Source organism: Acartia tonsa, chromosome 5 (genome assembly GCF_053477335.1).
Source record: "Acartia tonsa isolate MP-2025a chromosome 5, ASM5347733v1, whole genome shotgun sequence".
Taxonomy (NCBI): domain Eukaryota; kingdom Metazoa; phylum Arthropoda; class Copepoda; order Calanoida; family Acartiidae; genus Acartia; species Acartia tonsa.
The window spans coordinates 25,381,656-25,386,655 of record NC_137264.1 but is presented as its reverse complement, the minus strand read 5'-3'; the positions used below and the strand labels follow the sequence as shown (position 1 = coordinate 25,386,655).

Below are 5,000 nucleotides of genomic sequence, written 5' to 3'. Positions count from 1 at the left end.
CGTCTAGTGGTTAGGACCCTGCGTTGTGGCCGCAGTAACCCAGGTTCGAATCCTGGTCACGGCAGTGACAATTTTTTCCTTTCCCTGTCACATCGTGACTTTGAATTTGGAACTGGCGGATGGTATTGTGGGAGCCCATGTCATGAAGAAGCGTCAGTGGTATAGTGGTGAGCATAGCTGCCTTCCAAGCAGTTGACCCCGGTCGGGGAGAATGCAACTTTTTGACAGGACAGCTTGAGAGACATGCATTTCATCGCTCCAGCTTTATGATAGAAGGCAATTTGGTTACATAATTTACCTCCAATACCATTGAGCCCGGGTAGCTCAGTCGGTAGAGCGTTAGGCTTTTAACCTAACGGTCCAGGGTTCGAGCCCCTGCTCGGGCGCTACCCTTTTGCACAGACGTGCACTTAAATCACTTTGTCAGCAAATTAAAAGGAGTATGGCCCGTAGGGGGATCGAACCCGTGACCTTCGCGTTATTAGCACGACGCTCTAACCAACTGAGCTAACGGGCCTACACACGGTTGTTGGACTAAAAACTTTGCATTCATATAGTGTATTTGCATAGCTTGTTGCTTGTGGCTGCCTACACCGTGAGTCAACAGTCAGTTTGGCCGAGTGGTCTAAGGCGCTGCGTTCAGGTCGCAGTCCACTTCTGTGGGCGTGAGTTCGAATCTCACAGCTGACAAACTCCTTTTTCCTGTCCATTGTGTGTGCGTGCTGCTCTATTTTGGCAGCAAACCAAATATACATAAAATGTTTGACTCAACCAGACAAGGATAGCAGAGTGGCGCAGTGGAAGCGTGCTGGGCCCATAACCCAGAGGTCCGTAGATCGAAACTACGCTCTGCTAAAACCCAATTCTTTTCTTCTGTTCTGTTCTCTTTTCTTTATTTCAGAAGTCAACAGGGACCACAAATGTGTCCCCGCACCCCAACACGACCCATTAGCGCAGAGGATAGCGCGTTGGACTTCTAATCCAAAGGTCCTGGGTTCGATCCCCAGATGGGTTGCAAACTGTTTTGCCAGCCAGTAAGATGTCAGGATGGCCGAGTGGTCTAAGGCGCCAGACTCAAGGCATAATCCTTGCTCTGCAATACGGAGTAGGCTCTGGAGAATTCTGGTCCTCGATGAGGGCATGGGTTCGAATCCCATTTCTGACAAACAACTTTTGGCATTAATTTTCTGCAACTGCCACCCTCCCACTCAAGGAAGTATCGCCATCAAAACGCAGAGCTAAGATTGACCACAATTGTTTGCTTGTTTCACCGCACACGGGGATATAGCTCAGTGGTAGAGCATCCGGCTGCAGTCCGGCAGGTCCTTGGTTCAACTCCGAGTGTCCCCTTAGGTGAAACTTTTTTTGGTTTAGCACATTGCAACCTTGCATCCAGAAAAAAAAAGAAAGAAAAATCAAGGGCCAAACCGGGATTTGAACCCGGGACCTCCTGCATCCAAAGCAGGAATCATACCCCTAGACCATTTGGCCGCCCGGTTAGGTTAAGTCAACAGTGATTTAATACACTTGATGTAACTTTGACTGCTTTAATAAAGTCTGGCATTGAAACCAACATGATTCAGATGTTTCTCTGGATGTTGCACAGTTTTCTAATTCATATTGAATTGCTGCAACGTCCGGGAATCGAACCCGGGCCGCCCGCGTGGCAGGCGAGCATTCAACCACTGAACCAACGTTGCTGGCACATAGGGAAAGGACAATTTGTGGCTCTTTGTAACCCCCCAAACAGCCCATGACCTATGGAGAGAAGGGCAAAATGTTATCCGCAGTCGGTAGGATTCGAACCTACGCTCCCAGAGGGAATCTGATTTCTAGTCAGACGCCTTAACCACTCGGCCACGACTGCAATCCATTGATGGGGGCACATTTGGCGGCATTCTCATACAGTAGAATAACTTGGATTAGCTTAGCTTGCCACTTCACACAGGTTTGCAAGCAGCCCGGCTAGCTCAGTCAGTAGAGCATGAGACTCTTAATCTCAGGGTCGTGGGTTCGAGCCCCACGTTGGGCGACCATTCCTTTTGGTGTGTTTCCCACTTAGCTGCAACGAGTATGAGGTGCACACTCATGGACCCACCAGCAGAAAGGGCGCCATGGCTTAGTTGGTTAAAGCGCCTGTCTAGAAAACAGGAGATCCCGAGTTCGAATCTCGGTGGTGCCTCAACTTTTTTTGACCAACCCAACTGTCAAAAGAAGGCCTCTGAAAGATTTCACTGCTCACATTTTGCCCAAGATACAGGAAAAATGAAGCGAAACAAACAGTTCAACAAAATGCCGCGACCCGGGATCGAACCGGGGACCTTTAGATCTTCAGTCTAACGCTCTCCCAACTGAGCTATCACGGCCTGTGCTATGTTCTTGGCGACCCAAGCGGAAACGCAGCAGCATAGCATTTCAAAAAGAAAAAGTGGCCTGACAGACGAAAACAAACGAACAAACAGAAAAAGAGACAGGTTCCTTTTCCCATTGAAAAGAAAAAGGTAAAACAACTGGAACATATTTGCAGAAACCCTGAAATTAGGGCCAAACATGACCAATCCAAAAAGCAAGTGGGCTCGTCCGGGATTTGAACCCGGGACCTCTCGCACCCTAAGCGAGAATCATACCCCTAGACCAACGAGCCAGCTGTTGAGTGGTAACAGTGCGTGTGGGTATTTATTTGACATGCCTGCGGAAGGAGACTCACCTTTGAACGAGGACCTTCAAGAAAGAAGAAGAAAAAACAGACTGTTTGGTTCCTGCCGGGATCGAACCGGCGACCTTGTCCGTGTGAAGGACACGTGATAACCACTACACTAAGGAACCTTGCTGGTAGAGAGGCAAATTCTTTGTTTGAAATATTGAGTTGTAGCAAATGTGGTATGGATCTGTCCCAACGGTGTACTACAGGGTCTCGTGGCGCAACGGATAACGCGTCTGACTACGGATCAGAAGATTGCAGGTTCGAATCCTGCCGAGATCGGATTTTTATCTTTGAACAGACTAAATGTGTATGACTGAGACACATGGCATGACATTGCATACACAGATACATGGACAATATGTTTGTTTAGCTGCCAATACTTATGTTTTGTTCACGTTGATTGCTACGCTCAACAAGAAAAAGGTGTCTGCGCCCCCGGGTGGGCTCGAACCACCAACCTTTCGGTTAACAGCCAAACGCGCTAGCCGATTGCGCCACGGAGGCAAGTTGATGATGCTGGTATCGAAATAATTGAGAAATATGCCAACATGGTTAAATAATTGTACAATTGAGAAAGCCAGTTTGGAAAATGCTTTGTTTAAGTTTGCACTGCTAAACACATCATACATCCTTCCGTTATGGTCTAGTGGTTAGGATAGCTGGCTCTCACCCAGCAGGCCCGGGTTCGATTCCCGGTAACGGAAAACTTTTTTCCCCCCTCTTGTGCGCTTGTCCAAGTGTAGTTGAGTTGGTATAGCATCGAATTTCTCGAGAGAAGAAAAGGCAATAATTGAACAAAACTTCCGACGAGGATGGGATTCGAACCCACGCGGGCAGAGCCCATTGGATTAGCAGTCCAACGCCTTAACCACTCGGCCACTTCGTCAACTAGGAGGAGTCAGGCCGAAACTTGGGAAGCCCTTGATGTTTGCATGAAAGAATGAGATCCTGGTGGTTCAGCAGTTTTTAGAGAAGAAAAAGATTTCCCACGCCGGGAGTTGAACCCGGGCCTCCTGGGTGAAAGCCAGATATCCTAGCCGTTAGACCACGTGGGATCATGTTTCCGTCCGGGATCGAACCGGAGACCTTCTGCGTGTTAGGCAGATGTGATAACCGCTACACCACGGAAACTCTGTGGTATAGTGCCAACTAAGGTGGGATGTTATGAAATCACGGAAAAGGCTGGCCTTTGTGGTATGTACACTAGAACATTTGTGCCTTTGTCACTGTCTCTAGCCGTGATCGTCTAGTGGTTAGGACCCTGCGTTGTGGCCGCAGTAACCCAGGTTCGAATCCTGGTCACGGCAGTGACAATTTTTTCCTTTCCCTGTCACATCGTGACTTTGAATTTGGAACTGGCGGATGGTATTGTGGGAGCCCATGTCATGAAGAAGCGTCAGTGGTATAGTGGTGAGCATAGCTGCCTTCCAAGCAGTTGACCCGGGTTCGATTCCCGGCTGACGCAGAGCTGAATTTTTAAGCCATGGTATGTGCCGTAATTGGCCAATACTGCTTCCAAATTGTGCAACAGAGATCACCAAGCCTCCGTAGCGCAGTAGGCAGCGCGTCAGTCTCATAATCTGAAGGCCGTGAGTTCGAGCCTCACCGGGGGCAGACTTCATTTTGATCTTAATATGTCTAATGCATGTAGTGATGGAAAGGAAAACGAAAGTTTAGGCCTACGACACCAAGTATTCCCAGGCGGTCACCCATCCAAGTACTAACTTGGCCCAATGTTGCTTAACTTCAGTGATCGGACGAGAACTGGTGCTTTCAACATGGTATGGCCGTAGACATTGATGTTGGGCAATGCAACGGTATGAGTCAATCCTTTTCTGCTGCGATGGCGTAGGGATTAAGCACAAGGTACTACAAGACAAGCAGTCGGCTTCAGGGCATTAGGGGTAGCGTGGCCGAGCGGTCTAAGGCGCTGGTTTAAGGCACCAGTCCTTTCGAGGGCGTGGGTTCGAATCCCACCGCTGCCAAAGCTTTTTCCTCACTTTAGAATTATTGTTGGCTGAAGTGGCTGTTATTCGGTTTGTTTTTGTTTTGATTGTATCTCCGTCCCCTAGGCAGACTGGGGTCAATCATTTGTTTGTCTCCATACATGATGAACAGGTTTCATGAGCTATGGCAAAATGTTGCTTGGAGATGCGGGGTATCGATCCCCGTACCTCTCGCATGCTAAGCGAGCGCTCTACCATCTGAGCTACATCCCCTTCTTGCTGTTGATGTCCAAAAGCAAGTATTTGAATCTTCTGTCTCGGGAAATCAAAAGGTCGCACAGCAACTGTGG

At 48.6% G+C, this 5,000-nt stretch overlaps 26 non-coding genes across 26 annotated transcripts in view; 14 read left to right on the top strand and 12 right to left on the bottom strand.

Annotated features, from left to right (window-relative positions):
* Window positions 1-64, top strand: part of TRNAH-GUG (transfer RNA histidin (anticodon GUG)) — a 72-nt gene extending 8 nt beyond the window's left edge. The window contains exon 1 of the tRNA in view: window positions 1-64. This exon is cut by the window's left edge and continues 8 nt beyond it. This is a non-coding gene — a tRNA (tRNA-His).
* A 249-nt stretch (window positions 65-313) lies between these two features.
* TRNAK-UUU (transfer RNA lysine (anticodon UUU)) lies at window positions 314-386 on the top strand. The gene has a single exon. It is a non-coding gene; the product is annotated as a tRNA-Lys (tRNA).
* A 57-nt stretch (window positions 387-443) lies between these two features.
* TRNAI-AAU (transfer RNA isoleucine (anticodon AAU)) lies at window positions 444-517 on the bottom strand. Its single transcript has one exon. It is a non-coding gene; the product is annotated as a tRNA-Ile (tRNA).
* Window positions 518-606: 89 nt separating this feature from the next.
* On the top strand, window positions 607-690 carry TRNAL-CAG (transfer RNA leucine (anticodon CAG)). Its single transcript has one exon. It is a non-coding gene; the product is annotated as a tRNA-Leu (tRNA).
* Window positions 691-942: 252 nt separating this feature from the next.
* Window positions 943-1,015, top strand: TRNAR-UCU (transfer RNA arginine (anticodon UCU)). The gene has a single exon. It is a non-coding gene; the product is annotated as a tRNA-Arg (tRNA).
* A 26-nt stretch (window positions 1,016-1,041) lies between these two features.
* On the top strand, window positions 1,042-1,165 carry TRNAL-CAA (transfer RNA leucine (anticodon CAA)). Its single transcript has 2 exons — window positions 1,042-1,079; window positions 1,121-1,165. It is a non-coding gene; the product is annotated as a tRNA-Leu (tRNA).
* A 113-nt stretch (window positions 1,166-1,278) lies between these two features.
* Window positions 1,279-1,350, top strand: TRNAC-GCA (transfer RNA cysteine (anticodon GCA)). The gene has a single exon. It is a non-coding gene; the product is annotated as a tRNA-Cys (tRNA).
* A 69-nt stretch (window positions 1,351-1,419) lies between these two features.
* TRNAP-UGG (transfer RNA proline (anticodon UGG)) lies at window positions 1,420-1,491 on the bottom strand. Its single transcript has one exon. It is a non-coding gene; the product is annotated as a tRNA-Pro (tRNA).
* Window positions 1,492-1,785: 294 nt separating this feature from the next.
* On the bottom strand, window positions 1,786-1,867 carry TRNAS-AGA (transfer RNA serine (anticodon AGA)). Its single transcript has one exon. It is a non-coding gene; the product is annotated as a tRNA-Ser (tRNA).
* Window positions 1,868-1,959: 92 nt separating this feature from the next.
* On the top strand, window positions 1,960-2,032 carry TRNAK-CUU (transfer RNA lysine (anticodon CUU)). The gene has a single exon. It is a non-coding gene; the product is annotated as a tRNA-Lys (tRNA).
* Window positions 2,033-2,108: 76 nt separating this feature from the next.
* On the top strand, window positions 2,109-2,182 carry TRNAS-AGA (transfer RNA serine (anticodon AGA)). Its single transcript has one exon. It is a non-coding gene; the product is annotated as a tRNA-Ser (tRNA).
* Window positions 2,183-2,293: 111 nt separating this feature from the next.
* TRNAF-GAA (transfer RNA phenylalanine (anticodon GAA)) lies at window positions 2,294-2,366 on the bottom strand. Its single transcript has one exon. It is a non-coding gene; the product is annotated as a tRNA-Phe (tRNA).
* Window positions 2,367-2,572: 206 nt separating this feature from the next.
* On the bottom strand, window positions 2,573-2,644 carry TRNAP-AGG (transfer RNA proline (anticodon AGG)). The gene has a single exon. It is a non-coding gene; the product is annotated as a tRNA-Pro (tRNA).
* Window positions 2,645-2,753: 109 nt separating this feature from the next.
* Window positions 2,754-2,826, bottom strand: TRNAV-CAC (transfer RNA valine (anticodon CAC)). Its single transcript has one exon. It is a non-coding gene; the product is annotated as a tRNA-Val (tRNA).
* Window positions 2,827-2,910: 84 nt separating this feature from the next.
* On the top strand, window positions 2,911-2,983 carry TRNAR-ACG (transfer RNA arginine (anticodon ACG)). The gene has a single exon. It is a non-coding gene; the product is annotated as a tRNA-Arg (tRNA).
* A 151-nt stretch (window positions 2,984-3,134) lies between these two features.
* On the bottom strand, window positions 3,135-3,208 carry TRNAN-GUU (transfer RNA asparagine (anticodon GUU)). Its single transcript has one exon. It is a non-coding gene; the product is annotated as a tRNA-Asn (tRNA).
* Window positions 3,209-3,336: 128 nt separating this feature from the next.
* TRNAE-CUC (transfer RNA glutamic acid (anticodon CUC)) lies at window positions 3,337-3,408 on the top strand. The gene has a single exon. It is a non-coding gene; the product is annotated as a tRNA-Glu (tRNA).
* A 100-nt stretch (window positions 3,409-3,508) lies between these two features.
* Window positions 3,509-3,590, bottom strand: TRNAS-GCU (transfer RNA serine (anticodon GCU)). The gene has a single exon. It is a non-coding gene; the product is annotated as a tRNA-Ser (tRNA).
* A 97-nt stretch (window positions 3,591-3,687) lies between these two features.
* Window positions 3,688-3,759, bottom strand: TRNAE-UUC (transfer RNA glutamic acid (anticodon UUC)). Its single transcript has one exon. It is a non-coding gene; the product is annotated as a tRNA-Glu (tRNA).
* Window positions 3,760-3,762: 3 nt separating this feature from the next.
* On the bottom strand, window positions 3,763-3,835 carry TRNAV-AAC (transfer RNA valine (anticodon AAC)). The gene has a single exon. It is a non-coding gene; the product is annotated as a tRNA-Val (tRNA).
* A 104-nt stretch (window positions 3,836-3,939) lies between these two features.
* On the top strand, window positions 3,940-4,011 carry TRNAH-GUG (transfer RNA histidin (anticodon GUG)). Its single transcript has one exon. It is a non-coding gene; the product is annotated as a tRNA-His (tRNA).
* Window positions 4,012-4,097: 86 nt separating this feature from the next.
* Window positions 4,098-4,169, top strand: TRNAG-UCC (transfer RNA glycine (anticodon UCC)). Its single transcript has one exon. It is a non-coding gene; the product is annotated as a tRNA-Gly (tRNA).
* A 76-nt stretch (window positions 4,170-4,245) lies between these two features.
* TRNAM-CAU (transfer RNA methionine (anticodon CAU)) lies at window positions 4,246-4,318 on the top strand. Its single transcript has one exon. It is a non-coding gene; the product is annotated as a tRNA-Met (tRNA).
* Window positions 4,319-4,380: 62 nt separating this feature from the next.
* On the bottom strand, window positions 4,381-4,499 carry LOC145320415 (5S ribosomal RNA). Its single transcript, XR_013880201.1, has one exon. It is a non-coding gene; the product is annotated as a 5S ribosomal RNA (ribosomal RNA).
* A 108-nt stretch (window positions 4,500-4,607) lies between these two features.
* Window positions 4,608-4,689, top strand: TRNAL-AAG (transfer RNA leucine (anticodon AAG)). The gene has a single exon. It is a non-coding gene; the product is annotated as a tRNA-Leu (tRNA).
* Window positions 4,690-4,850: 161 nt separating this feature from the next.
* On the bottom strand, window positions 4,851-4,923 carry TRNAA-AGC (transfer RNA alanine (anticodon AGC)). Its single transcript has one exon. It is a non-coding gene; the product is annotated as a tRNA-Ala (tRNA).
* Window positions 4,924-5,000: the final 77 nt, after the last annotated feature.